The 13451-nt window shown below is 39.4% G+C and overlaps 1 protein-coding gene across 1 annotated transcript in view; it reads right to left on the bottom strand.

The window, feature by feature from the left end:
• Positions 1-1245: 1245 nt before the first annotated feature.
• The window catches only part of LOC131586022 (sterile alpha motif domain-containing protein 9-like), a 248996-nt gene continuing 236790 nt past the window's right edge, over positions 1246-13451 (bottom strand). The window contains exon 5 of the transcript XR_009279078.1: positions 1246-1256. The gene's annotated coding sequence lies outside the window, so the exon portion shown is untranslated. The remainder of the gene's footprint in view (positions 1257-13451) is intronic.

The following is a 13451-nucleotide window of genomic DNA, read 5'->3' as shown; positions in this document are numbered from 1 at the left end:
TAACCCTTAGAAGTTTGACACGGCAGTCTGCTGCTTTGAAAAACAATGTCCTTGTGGACATGCCCTGTCACACCCCTTTGTTATTATAGGGTCAGATACTGCCCAGGATCCATAAGCTCTGTTGTTGCTCAGGTTTAATAGACAGGAGGAAGTAAAGAACACTCAAGTCCCTGCCACCTTCTCACATATATGTACTGAAACTTTTTAAAATTCAGGTATACTGACAAGGACTGCTGGTTTTTATATGAAACCAGACTAAATTAAGGTACAAACTGTAAAGCAGGAGATTTTGGTCTAAGCTTTTATTTTGTTTATTTCAAAATTAATATTCCCTATAAAGAGTACTGAATTCCCCTACATCTGAGAGTCCAGCTGTATTTTCGTTTAAGGTAATCATAGTTGCCCAGACACTGACTGGATGCTAACAAAACCTTTTTTTTGAAATGTGCTCTAAATAACACATTTTGAGATGTTATTAGACTAAATGCAAACAGAATTTGAGCCCTGACGCACTCCACACAAAAAAAAAAGGATTCCTAGAAGTTGCACTTTATGGGACATATCACACACTGCTGACGTCCTTGGATGCTCTGCCAGAGCCAAGATTAACAGCCCATTTGAAAGCCTGAAAATGTTTAAGAACTGAAAGACTCGTGCTGATGGCTGAGCTTCCTCATGTTCCACTGAGATCAATGAATTTGAAAGCATTTGGCATCTTACATGATGGGTGAGCTCTGCTCCAGCTACCAAATCTTGATTAGTCCAAAATAAAACTTTGAACACAGTCTTGGAAGAACACAGAGGAAAATGTGAGCTGTCATGGAAGAGAAGTAAATCTCTACCCTGTCAGCCACAGTGAATCTTTCTCTTTCTCATCAGCTTTCTCTTCCCCTCATGACCCCAAAGAAGAAAAAAAAATTTAAAAATCTATTTTAATCGACAAGCTGGGACCACCTGATAGTGTATTTCTGACCAGCTATGTACAACCTCCTGGGAATTTCAACAAACATCATAAACAAAACCAGGTGGGAAACTGGTTTCATTTATTTTCACTTTACAAAGAAGTTCAGACTGAAACTGAGTTGTTTACAAAACTACAGGACTTTGAGGTGCCAGAAGAAAAAACTATGTCAGTTTGAAATCCACAGTCCACATCTCACTAAAAGCAAGAGTATATTTATGTAATGTGCACAGAATTAGCAATAAATAAAGAAACTCTGTTAAGATGCAGAGGCAAAAAATCCTAGTTTACACAGCTGCACCAAGCCAAAGCATTTTATAAAACCATGCAGTACCTGAAAAAGTTGAACTGCAGCCTCCTACGAAGGTGAGTTTTGCAGCAGTTTACAGCAGGATGTGAGGGTGAACAATACGTACTTGTAACTGCAAAATCATTTAGAAAGAGGTGGAAGTAAGAAGGTGGAGTTTAGCCTGAATAGAGGGATAACCTGGAACATGAGTTCAGGTTATTTGAAATAAATGTTTCATCTCCCTGAGAAGATGGAGAGTACCATTTGCATTATGTGAAGCAGAGCTCAGACAGCAAACAGGAACATCAGCTAACTGGTCATCCTAAGTACTCCTCAGAAATCTCTCTCCAAAGCATGTCTCAAAGTATTGAAACTATAGGTGCGAAATACAGGATGAAAAAATTCATCTCAGAGGATAAGACCCATCAGCTCTGCACCACCAGCAGCTGGGTCAGAGCACACTTGAGAACAAGCAGGATGCCAGGAGCTCGCGAGGCTCCGCGACCTCCCTGAGTTCTCTGCTTATGAATGGGTGAATCGTAACTGCAGAGCCCTTAACCACAGGGCACAGACATCAGTGGGTTTCCATTTTCTTGACATGATAGTAAGTGCATGTCAAAAAGAAAATGGCAACACTCCCTTAATCAAAGCAAGGAACAAGTTTTCACCAGCCAAAAACACAGATTAAGACTTAACACTGATGAAGCTGCTGTCAGACCAGTAAGATTGAAAAAAGATTCACATCCTTGCAGAAGTAGACTAGAAAATGTTATTTGAGAGGAAAAATAGTTTGCCAGCACAAGCTGATCTGTGTGCAGCTCCTCTGCCATTTTTCATGCAGATTCAGAAAATGCAATTTCATAAGAAAAGGAAAAATTACCACCTCATAGAGCTGAAAATTCAAAACAGGCCCTTTGCATCATTTAGCTGAGCAAAGGAGCTTAAAAATACATTAAATTTAAATTTACTTTAATATCCTGGCAGATTGCTGGGGTGGTACAGACGGACTTCCATGCAATTCAGAATCAAATCACACTGCAAGTTGCAGAGAGTCCTGAATACCCTATTTTATTAGCCCATAGAAAAGCAACACTCAGTACCAAATAGCTTTCCCTTGAGCTCCTCAGACAGCGATGTGCAGATCCCACCTCTGCAGCTGCACACATTCACCAACGTCTTTGTGTTATTTCATTTTCAGTAGAAAATGCGCAGACTGGGCGGAAAATGGACAGATTTCCACTGTCAAAAAAGTGACCACTGTGCTCAAGAGTACAGCTCTTGATGGATTAAGGCAATTTTGGGTTTTGTGTTACCCCATATCAGGCAGGGATGAAAGGGGCAATATTTGGAGCTGAACAGTTCCACTACCACCCACCCACTGCACCACTCCCTACACAACTTCAGTATTATTTCTCCTTCCATGGCAATGAATTAGTTCCCAAGTTTCAGTCACAGGAAAGGTTCTCTATAAAGACTATATGAGTGTATCAATTCCAAATGTTTGCAGGTCACATAATAGAGATAAAAACAGAAAAGAAAAGAAGATTGGAATAAGAGTCAAGAGTGCAGTGAACGGCTCAAGGTGTCCCCAGCGCGTGCCAGCACTCCAGGCCTTCCCCCAGCACTGCTGAGTTCTGGCTGCTTCCTCCAGGGTCAGCCTGGTGCTCATACAGCCACCAGAGCAGGAGGAATTTTAAATTTAAAAGCAGCACTGCATTAAGAAATGACCTTGGCCAGCTGCCACAGCCCCAGCTTTGCCAGAAGCTGCCTTCCTCAATCACGTAGCACCTCCCAGCCAGATTACCTAAAGGCAGCTGTGATTGCTCCCTCCCCTAAAGCTGGAAACAGACATGAGGCACAGGAAGCTGACAGAAAATAATGATATGAAAAACCTAACCCATTTACACCAATATCACAAGGAACACGTAGCACTGAAAGCACCAGGTAAATTCTTGCATTTTGTAGGCTTTGAAAGATAATTATGTACAAGATGAGGAGAAGGCCAAGAGCAGTAGAGTGAGGGCTGTGTTGGAAGAAAGGCAGATGGACTGTTCTGTCCTAATATGCAAAATGTTTTTGGTTGATATCTACTTTGCTGTGAATGTTGTGAAATGAGACATAAAATAAACTTCACAAAGATTACCTCGTCTCCCTGTGCCTCAGTTCTCTGCCTACAATTCCCTAAGCAGCAAGGTATGATACACATGCTAAAAGCAATGATGCATTTCTATTCAAAAGGAAGATCCATACTTATTAATAAGTATTACTTATTAATTTGTTGTTTTATTAATTTATTAATAATTAATTTATGCCAGCTGAAGTTCTAATCCTGGACAGTACCTCTGTTTATTATTTTGTTTTTGTTTTAGGAGTATGCATCTACTGCTATTTTGGAGATCTTACTTTTAAAAAAAAAAAAATCAAACAAAATAAAATCCAAACTCAAATCTACCCCCACCCCCATCATCTCCAGACAAACAAGATTAAAGAAAATAGGCACCACCCCAGGTGTGTGTTTAAGGCCTCAGTCTTCAAGTCTTCAATAAATCTGTCCTCAAAGTTCTGGCAGAAAGTTATCTCACACCAGAGGTATTATGTAGAAAGGAGGATAGCTTAAAAAAACAAATCATTAATGAGTTGAGGTGTATTGTTATGCAACTCAAGAGCACGTGGTATACCTGGGATCCACCTTAAAATGAGATAGCAGAGATGTTTACTACTGCACCAAATAGCCACCATTCTATCAACAAAGACTCCCTCTGCCATCTTTTCCAATTTCTGGCCTTTTTTTTTTTTTTAAATATGCTTTGAGTGGGAAATTTCCATGTAGCTACTCTTCAGTAGCTACCCACACAAGCTCCGAGGCAGGTGCAGCACCGACCAACACCTGAACAGTGCATTCCCTGGAGAGGGAGAGCAGCTGCACTGCTGCTCTGCTGCAGCTCCTGCCACCTTCCCCAGCCTGTTCTGCTCCCTTGACTTCTGCAGGGCAATAAAGAAAAAAGAAAAAAAAAATCACATCTTCATGGTGAACATCATCCACACAGACAGCAGGAACCAGGCTGAGAAAACAATTTCCTATGGATGCCACTTCAGAAAAAGCCAGGGATTCAGGACCAGGAGCTACAGCAAAAGCGTTACCATCTCTCCAACACTCCACTTTGATCCTGGTGTTTATTTACATCTTCAGAGAACAAAAAGTTAATTCATAAGCAATTTCAAAGCAACATCTCCAAAGTGCTGCTTATCTTTGTCTGCAGTTTCGACAGCGATCTGAAGACCAAGCTGGACAATCCCATTAACAGGAACAATCAGTGATTTAAGATTCAAGGATCTCAAAGTACAGAAAATAATAAAATGGGTAACATCCATAGGAGATAAGTGTCACTATTATAGCATATTTTACAGCAGGGCAGAAATTAACACAGGATAATGGAATTACCAAGAACATCACCAGAGCAAGGCAGGAATGAAATGAAATTTGATCCTCATTTTCCAGCACTGTTTGAGCAATGCTACTTCCCCTGCTGTGCAATTACTGCAGAATCCTGCTCATCCTCACTGTTGCAGAAACTGAGGAGAGCTGCTCAGAAACACAGCTTATAAGAGATAAACAGAAAGGCATTTCTGGTGAAAATTCAAAATGCCAACAAACAAAAAAATCCCCTTTGGCAGAAGAGATGTTTTCATTTGGAAACACTGTGGATCTAAAGGGAGATGTAGACTAGGCCCATAGAAGCTCAGCATCTGCTGCTGAATGGCTGCATTCTTACCCTGCCACAGGTTTTCTTGCTTAAGCTTACAGGACCAGAGTCTTCAGAAATAAGAAACAGCACAAAAACAGGCATTCTGGGGAGTCCAGACACAGAGAATATAACAAGTAATATCTCAGAAGCAATTTGACATTTCACTAAGGAAGAACACTCTGTTTTTGAAAGAAGTATTTCAGATCTCAGAAATAAGGATTTTATTTTTTTAAAACTGACAAAACTTTTTGCAGAATCCATTTTTTTTTCTCCCCAAAAATATAATGATTGCAAGGAAATATAACTTCATTTCCCTGAGAGTATTGTTTTGACCTTTTAAGCATCATTCTGAGCATTTAAGCTAATGCTTGGGACCAAAAATGGAAGCTCTACACCTTAAAAAAGCTATCATTTTTATGTAACATAAAAGGATAACAGAGTTCACTATTTTTCTCATGAATTCTATTCTTTTTTTCTTCCCCAGCCCTTCCAGTACCCTGAGTCCCTTTGACAGTTGTGTCCACGTCCCGCAGTTTCATATCTAAACTAAACCCTGGCCACAATGACAGCACAATGAAGCCTTGATCAAGCACTCTGAGCTCTACTGTAAATACATGAGATGGGAAGATCTCATCCTATGTGCCCTCTATAAGCTCTGGACCAAGTCCAGGACAAAGAGAAGTTTATTAATGCACACACATTCCTACTGGCCTTTGAGCTCTTTGGCAAAAATAGTTTTAAACAGGGCCCTGTAGAGACCAAATGAGCAGTATTCAAATATTTACATCGAACAACAGAGTTAATTACACTTCAAGACATCAGTAAGATTCACTCTGCTGCAACCTCAGCAACATACTCCAGTAAAGCAGCAACATAAACCATTTTCCGCAATTGAGGCGGGCAGCTTTCCATCTGGGTTTCAGCTAAGGCAGGAATGTTTCTGTCGACAATAGAACCTCACTAATCAGCACTTCACTAATCCACACATTTTATTAACTTCGCCAAAAAACTCACAGCCTCTCCCTGCCCCTCAGCAAAGATTTAACAGCAGAGACCTCAAGCAAAGTCTTTCATTCCCCAAACACATTTTTTTAGGCAAATGTTACGTGCATTTGAGTCAGACATTACAAAGCAGTTTGATAAATAATTTGAGCAAAACTAGTTATCACAGACAGAGCCAAATCTTATGCATATCTGGAGAGGAAAACCCAACTTGAAGTTGAATCTACAAAAGAACATTTTATCAAAAAACACTTAATCCTTAGTATCTCTCAGGATTTGGCCCTCTGTGAACAAAATAACATGCTTAAATGAAATTTACTTCCTTCCAAGTTAACATTGCATTTGCCCACTTACTTACTGGCTCACAAATTCAATAACTTTCAAAGTCTCCCTCCAGCCACTTCTGACACTTCATTCTTCCTTTCACAGAGCAGTCTGCATCCTATAGATGTAAGCCAACAGGAACAGCAAAGCCAAAACAAACATTAAACTATACCCTGGAATGAAAAGCTCTGTCCATGCCAGTGTCTTTCCTCTGTATTTAGAGCTCTTCGTACCTCTCTGCCCAAACCATTTGCACTGAAAGTCTGCAGCTATGGCAGCTTCATTTTTCAAGCCCACCAGAGATTATCCACATGTCATCACCTTAAAAATCAAACTAACAGACAGCACAACATTCATTATCCTTCCACTTCCAAGGGCATTTTTAAACAAGTGTGGAGATAACCAAACAGACTTGCTTGCTGGATTTTTTCTTCCTCATCAATTATCCTTGCTATTGATAGAGAATATGAATAATACCATGTATTAATTATATACACGCGTTTGTAGAGGAAAATAAGGGAAATTCATATACAGAAAACCAGTAAATTGGATGGCATTTATAATGATCCATTTCTACATTTTTGTGTGGAATATCTAACAACACATAGAAAAGAATGTAATTTGAATTCTACAAATGTTGTTTCCTTAATTGTGATTTCTGTTCAGACAGAAGGGAAACCTCAGCAAACAATGGAGTACTCAGAGGAAGGGAGGAAGCTGTGGTCTCACATGGTCAGTCCAAAAGCTACAGACATCCCCCTCCCTGGAACATCCCCTGTACTGCCCCAGCCCAGAGGAGCACAGACATGGGCACTCCTACACAAGCTCACTTCAAGAGCACATCTTTTATCAGCATCTGGTGCTCAAAGAGAAGATGCAGGTAGATACAGCCAGAGAATGAACCCTTAGTTTGACCATCCCCATCTGGCTCTGGGCTCCTCAAATCTTATTTCCTCAGCCTAGCACAGTTCAGATAGACACATCAGAACAGCTCCTCCAGAGCCCTCAGGCCTGGCAGCATTCCTAACTGAAGATGCATTGCACTGGATTTACAGTGAATAGTGCTACAAATCTCAGAAATAGAATAGGCTATGTCTGTTAATGATCTAATGGGTTTATTATATAGATACAGACATTTTTAATTAAATGACACTCTTAAAGTAGCATAGAAGAAACTCTGATGAACCATAACTCTGAGACCAATAAAAGTAACTCTTGTACCAAGCAGTAACACTGACTGCACATTCCCTCACTACCATCATCTATAGTCCAAGTTAGGATTTCTGTTCAACCCTTGCAATTAGCTCAGTAGGTCAAAACCAGAAAATACCATGTTGTATTTGAAGAGCTGAATGTCCTTGAGAGTTAAAGCAATGTTAGGATGTTTAGACTTTGTCTATACTTGAATGACACTGGAAAGACAGGCTCTGTGCATCACTAGAGGCAAGATCCACACACCCACCTGTATGTCATTTTCAGCTTCCCACTGATGTTTACAGGAGGATATTTTGATTTATTCAAAGAGATGCCCTGCAAAACACCACCTTACCAGAGCAGACATGATACTGTGGTAGGCACTGACTCTGCACATCTTTATCAGTTACCCCCAAACTGTGTGTTGTCCTAATTTTAGAAAACTACTCTGCTCCTTGCCTCTCAATTTGAACTGTATTTAATAATAACCTCCATTTTGATTTTCTGTAGCATATACTGCCTACGAGTGAAAAATCAAAGGTACACAACTCTTCCATATGAGGGAGATTTTGTCAGGATTCCAGTGAAATTAATTGTCCCACACACACACAAAGCTACTTGGCATAATGAGGAAGTGAACAGACAACGACTCATTCTCCTGTTTAAACTTAATCCCAGGTATTCCTTTTCAGAAGACAAACCTTCTCCCCTCACAGGTGGACAAGGAACAGAGGTACTTGACAACATCTATTCTCAAATTTTTTGAGGCAGCAAAAAATCCCTCCTTTAAGGTTTGCTTAAATGTCTTCTGAGCTCAGGTATCTGATCTTACCCAACATGTGGGCTCCTCTTTAACTCTTCTCTCCTCCTTACTGGATAGAACTCCACTTGTCATTATTGAATCAATGCTGTCACATAAACACCTCACTAGGTGAACTCTCTGTTTTAAGAACCACAGAAACTTTGATCAGACCAGGCTGAGATGAATGAAAGAGGAGCTCCTACCATGATCTGCTGAAATCACAGGGCTTTGTCATAGTGTAGTCTTAGCTAAGCATGAGGAACAGATTTGATAAAACATTTTCTCCTAAGGCAACCTGCTTGACATCCACAATAATGGGAAACCTATCCTGAACTGTCATACTATTGGAAATCCTTCTCTGGCATGACCACTTCAGTTAACTTCAGTACACACAGCATGATGTATATGGCAGAGACTTCCTCTGCTATAGACCATCAACAGCCTTGTGTAAATTATATTAAGGAGAAGATTAAAATAAAAATGTGTCTACAGATGACTTGAAATAGTCAACCAATGGATCTGAGAAATTGGTAAACTCCATTTTCTCTCTGAAAAGTGAATAAAACCATCTCTCCTACTTTATGTATTACACCCCATTTGTTCTCATGACTCCAAATTACATTGTAAATTTTCGGGTAAATGGAGGCAGAGGCAGGATGCCAAGACTATATTCTGCACATAGCCACACATGCTGTAAACACAAACACCCACCTGCAAACAGGCACTGGATTTATATAAACATACACACACATATAAATTCACTGTATAAACAGAGGCAGACCACACCTCAATCTTCCAGTCTGCACAGAACTCCAACTCCCACACCACTGGGAATTTCAAGATACGTTCAAACTTGAAGTCTATCCTGGGTGTGCTTTGACCTCTGAATTTTTCGGCCTAAGACAGATCTGAACTTGAACTGAAGGGTTTCACAGATCAATCTCCAAATCACCCCTCATATTTGAAAGCCAATATATCAACAATAGCCAGCAAAATAATTACAGAATTAATGTGAACATAAATTAACAACCTTTAGAACAAAATTGTATTATAGTTGTTATTTTTATAAAGGGATTTAATAAACCAAAGATCAGGAGAGCCCATGCATAGCTAATAAAATCAGTGTGCAGAGACATGATAAAATTCATGAGGTCTTTGTCTCCACCTACTGTATGGAGGAATAATAATTGTAATTCCCAGAAGGATAGAGAGGAAATTAATTGATACCCTTCTGATATAAAATCCCAACATCTGTTCCATACAGATCACAGGACTTCAGCCTTTACCAGTTACAAAAGTTGCTGTTACAAATCTGAGAAACAAACACAAAGGCTTCCTTTACTGAGAACTGAGGTGCCCATGATTACCACAAAGTGGCAACTGTTACGGTTTTATGGTTCACACTTCCTTTACAACAAGAAGTTCTGAAATACAAGAAACTATTTAAAATAACTTATGTAAGCTTAAGAGGGGATCTGGGAACTTCCTGAACAGGAATGAAAATTAAAAGCCTTCATAACATTTACCTCAATTTCTTTTAATGACCAATAATTATATTTAAAAAAAAAAAAGAGCAGAATTGCAGTCCAAACCTGCACAGGCCTGTGAACACTCTCAGGTGTAAAGACAAAATGAATTAAACAAAGCACTCTTAATTAAAATTGTCAATCTGTCAAAATCTGGGAAAGATTACAGAGAAGTCTGATCTATGGTTGCCCTATACTTTGTGCTTCCTAATTTGACAAAATAAAATGCAGGTTATGAATTTTTTCTAAAGACAGCTCTTTCCTGCTATTCTGGCACTCATCCAACCAGTTTATTTCTTTCCTACTGTCACTAAATTTCTGTACAATCAAAAGCTAAAATAAAGCTTTTCATTGCTATGGACTTGGGGAGACTGGTGCCAGATTCTGCTTGAACAGAAACTGGGGGAGCCCCAGGAGTCCATTAAAAACTTGATTGGAAATGTCAGGCTGATGGCAGAGAAACAGCCAGCCTGCACAGCAAGGGCCACAGATGCACCCCAGGCAATTTGGTGTTTTTATTTATACAAACCACATGATGTTTCCAAGCCTCAGAATGCGTTCAGGGAGCAGATTCAAAAGTGCCAGAAAATTGAACTTTCAAACACACTGGTTTTGGTGAAAAAGCTCTTTCAGAAATACGCCCTGAATGGACCCAAGTATGTACTTGTAAGGGTGCATATTATGGGAACCATTTTGTTTTCACAACAATCTATCTAGAGTGCATGTTGCAGATTTGTGAGGGCGTTTGGCTATTTTCAAAGCTGCTTGTAGAATTTAAATAAGCAGTTCCTATTCATTTAATATGAAAAAGGGGATATGGCTACTGAGGTAATTTCAAAATTTAATCCCTTTCTTCTCTGTGTACAAAACTATATGTGTTTTTTCTTACTCCAGCTAAAGAGCACACAACTCCAACTCTTACAGAGCAGATGGACCTAAGGCTAGCAAAGACCTAAAACAGGTGTCTTACTCATAAACCTCAGGAAAAATGGTACAGTTACCACCCTGAAATAACCAAGTAGCTTGATATAAGGACTAGGAGATTTTATGTACATGTCAGAGCTACACCAGCCATTTGGTGTTACTTCATCTCCTGGCTTTCACCTTCACTTTAGGCACTCCTAGAGCCTGCTCAAGTCAAGGATGAATCAGGCCATGAGAACTACATTAGAGACTCACACTCTCCTCCTCCTTCTCCTCTGTGGATGCTGCAGGGTGAAAGGCCATCACTGCACTCTCCTCCAGCTGAATCAGCCATACCTGAGAGGACAGCAAGGAACAGAATGGGGACTAGTGTGACCAGGAATGCCATAGCTTGGTCAGATGTGCACGCTCACAGCAAACAACTGAATGCTTTCATGTCTCCTGACAAGATTGTTTTCCTGAGGGACAAAGCCTTGCAGCTCTAAAGCAAGCAGACTTAATTCAGCACACAGTTCTTCTCCATTACTTATTTACAGACACAAATGTACATGTTAAAACCATAAGCAGAAGCTCCACATGGGATAAAAAAAAGTCTGATAATATGCAGAAAATGTACGGCCACAAGAAGTGAGTCAACTTTACATAATAAGCATAGAGAGCACGATGGGAAATGCCTCAACACAGGCTCCTTTGTGCTCCAGAAAAAGGGAACAATCCCTGACAGAAGTAAGCAATGTCAGAAGCACTTGATCATTGAACTTTGCTGGGCAGATGTGCTGTTGGTGTGGGGCAGGTTCCAGGACAACAGAGCAAAAATCCCTTGATTTTATTTCCTCTACTTCACTCTGTATTCTTTTTACAACCTTGCTAATATTATTTAATAATTTACTGAGTTTTGCCAGGAAAGCTGCACAGGTATTGTCTAATAGGCTCTCACCATGGGGCTTATGATCATCTCTCTACATTACAAGTAACATGTATTTTCCAAAAACTCATGAATTGGCCACAATGACATGGTGGCAGCACCTGCAGCTTCAGAGGAAATGAGCCTTAATGGAACAATAATAGCAGAGCTTGACCATAAAAGTCATTCCTCCTTAACCTTTCTCATTTACTACTCAAAGGAGTAGTTACAGCAGAAGCATTCAAAAGTACAAAACTAATCTGAAGAACAACTGGGCATCAACCACTCATACAAACACAGAGGACACCCAACAAAAGAGCATCTGATAGAGTTTTACCCACACTCAGTGGGTTGCTGTGTCCCAGTGTCCTCCTAGCCAAAGGATGGTCACTTCTGCTCTACAGTTCAGAACCAAAGAATACAATTTTATAAGATTTAATTCGAAGATGCTGTGAAATAGAAGTATATGTTTTGGTAACAGCTATATTTCTGTGGGTTTGATTCTTTGTGGCAACAAGTTTCACCAATTAATGCATGCAAATTAAAAGCACTCCTGAAAGTTCTATTTGATTATACTTCAAGAAGAAGAGGGAAAGGAATTCTTATTTGAAGTGAAATGCACTGCAGTCCTGGAACCAAGGAAGCTGTGGTAACCATAGCAACACTGGAATTTTCAATATACATTTTAATAGATATTTAATTTGTCAAATTGGAGACTGGAATTCAAACCATTTTTTTCCAGCAGATTCATGCTTTTCAATATATGAAGTTATACACATTTACTAGCAGTGGCCTCTCAGGTGCTTTACAACATAGTTCTCTTCCAAATATAATTTTTGTATCAGCCTTGACAAAAAAAAATAGCTACATGGTTTCTACTTCTGCTGTCATTGTCCTTGAGAACTTCATTTTTTTATAAACCAAGTGAAGTGTTTGCAAATGTTCCATTTTTTACAAGACACAGCAGACAATGTTCTGTGGTGTCTAACTCTTAAGCTGTTAAGAGTAGCTGAAATACTTTGTCTTCCAAATCCTGCTCAATATCCAAGTTACTTGAAAAGCATGCAATTCTATGGATAGAAAGTTTATGAATAAACATGGTACTGAGCTATGGTAGAATGTTATATCAGAATGAGATACACCTGTAAAAGGCTTTCTTAAATTCACTGCTAAGCAAGGAAAACATGCTATGTACTATGAGTGAATTTGATTAAGCACTTAGGTAGTACAATAAGTTTCCAGGCCTAAGAATAAACTACATTACTCTGTTGTATACTGCTGACTGTAAAAAGCTTGAAAGCGAGCAACTATTTCACAAATCCAGAATTTTTTCAGGATAATTATGATAACACATGACAGATTCCACTGAAAACCGTATCTCTGACAGATCTTAAAAATCAGCACAGAAAACATGAAAGCAGAAGAAATTTGGGATATGTGGCATCATCACAGTTCTGGTCTCTCAAGATATGCCAACACCGCTGTAATTCACAGGATTTTGTCCTAGTTTTCTAGCTGAGTTCTAGTTCAGGCTATCCTGCTTTGGGAGGGACCATGGAGATGAGAGGATACCCTTGCCAGTAGTGCAGGTATCACATTTTGTCAGATAATAACACTGAGAGACCTCCTGTAAAAGTAGACAATTGTTACGGTATCACTTTTGTGATAGCAAACAGGCAACAAAAAAGGATGAAAATATGTAGGAAAAAAAAAAATCCCAAAATAAGAATCTGTAAACAGAAGCATTAAAACACAGTTAATGGAAGTGATTAGTCTAAT

Source organism: Poecile atricapillus, chromosome 17, assembly GCF_030490865.1.
Source record: "Poecile atricapillus isolate bPoeAtr1 chromosome 17, bPoeAtr1.hap1, whole genome shotgun sequence".
Lineage (NCBI taxonomy): Eukaryota > Metazoa > Chordata > Aves > Passeriformes > Paridae > Poecile > Poecile atricapillus.
This window is presented reverse-complemented; position numbering and strand designations above follow the sequence as displayed.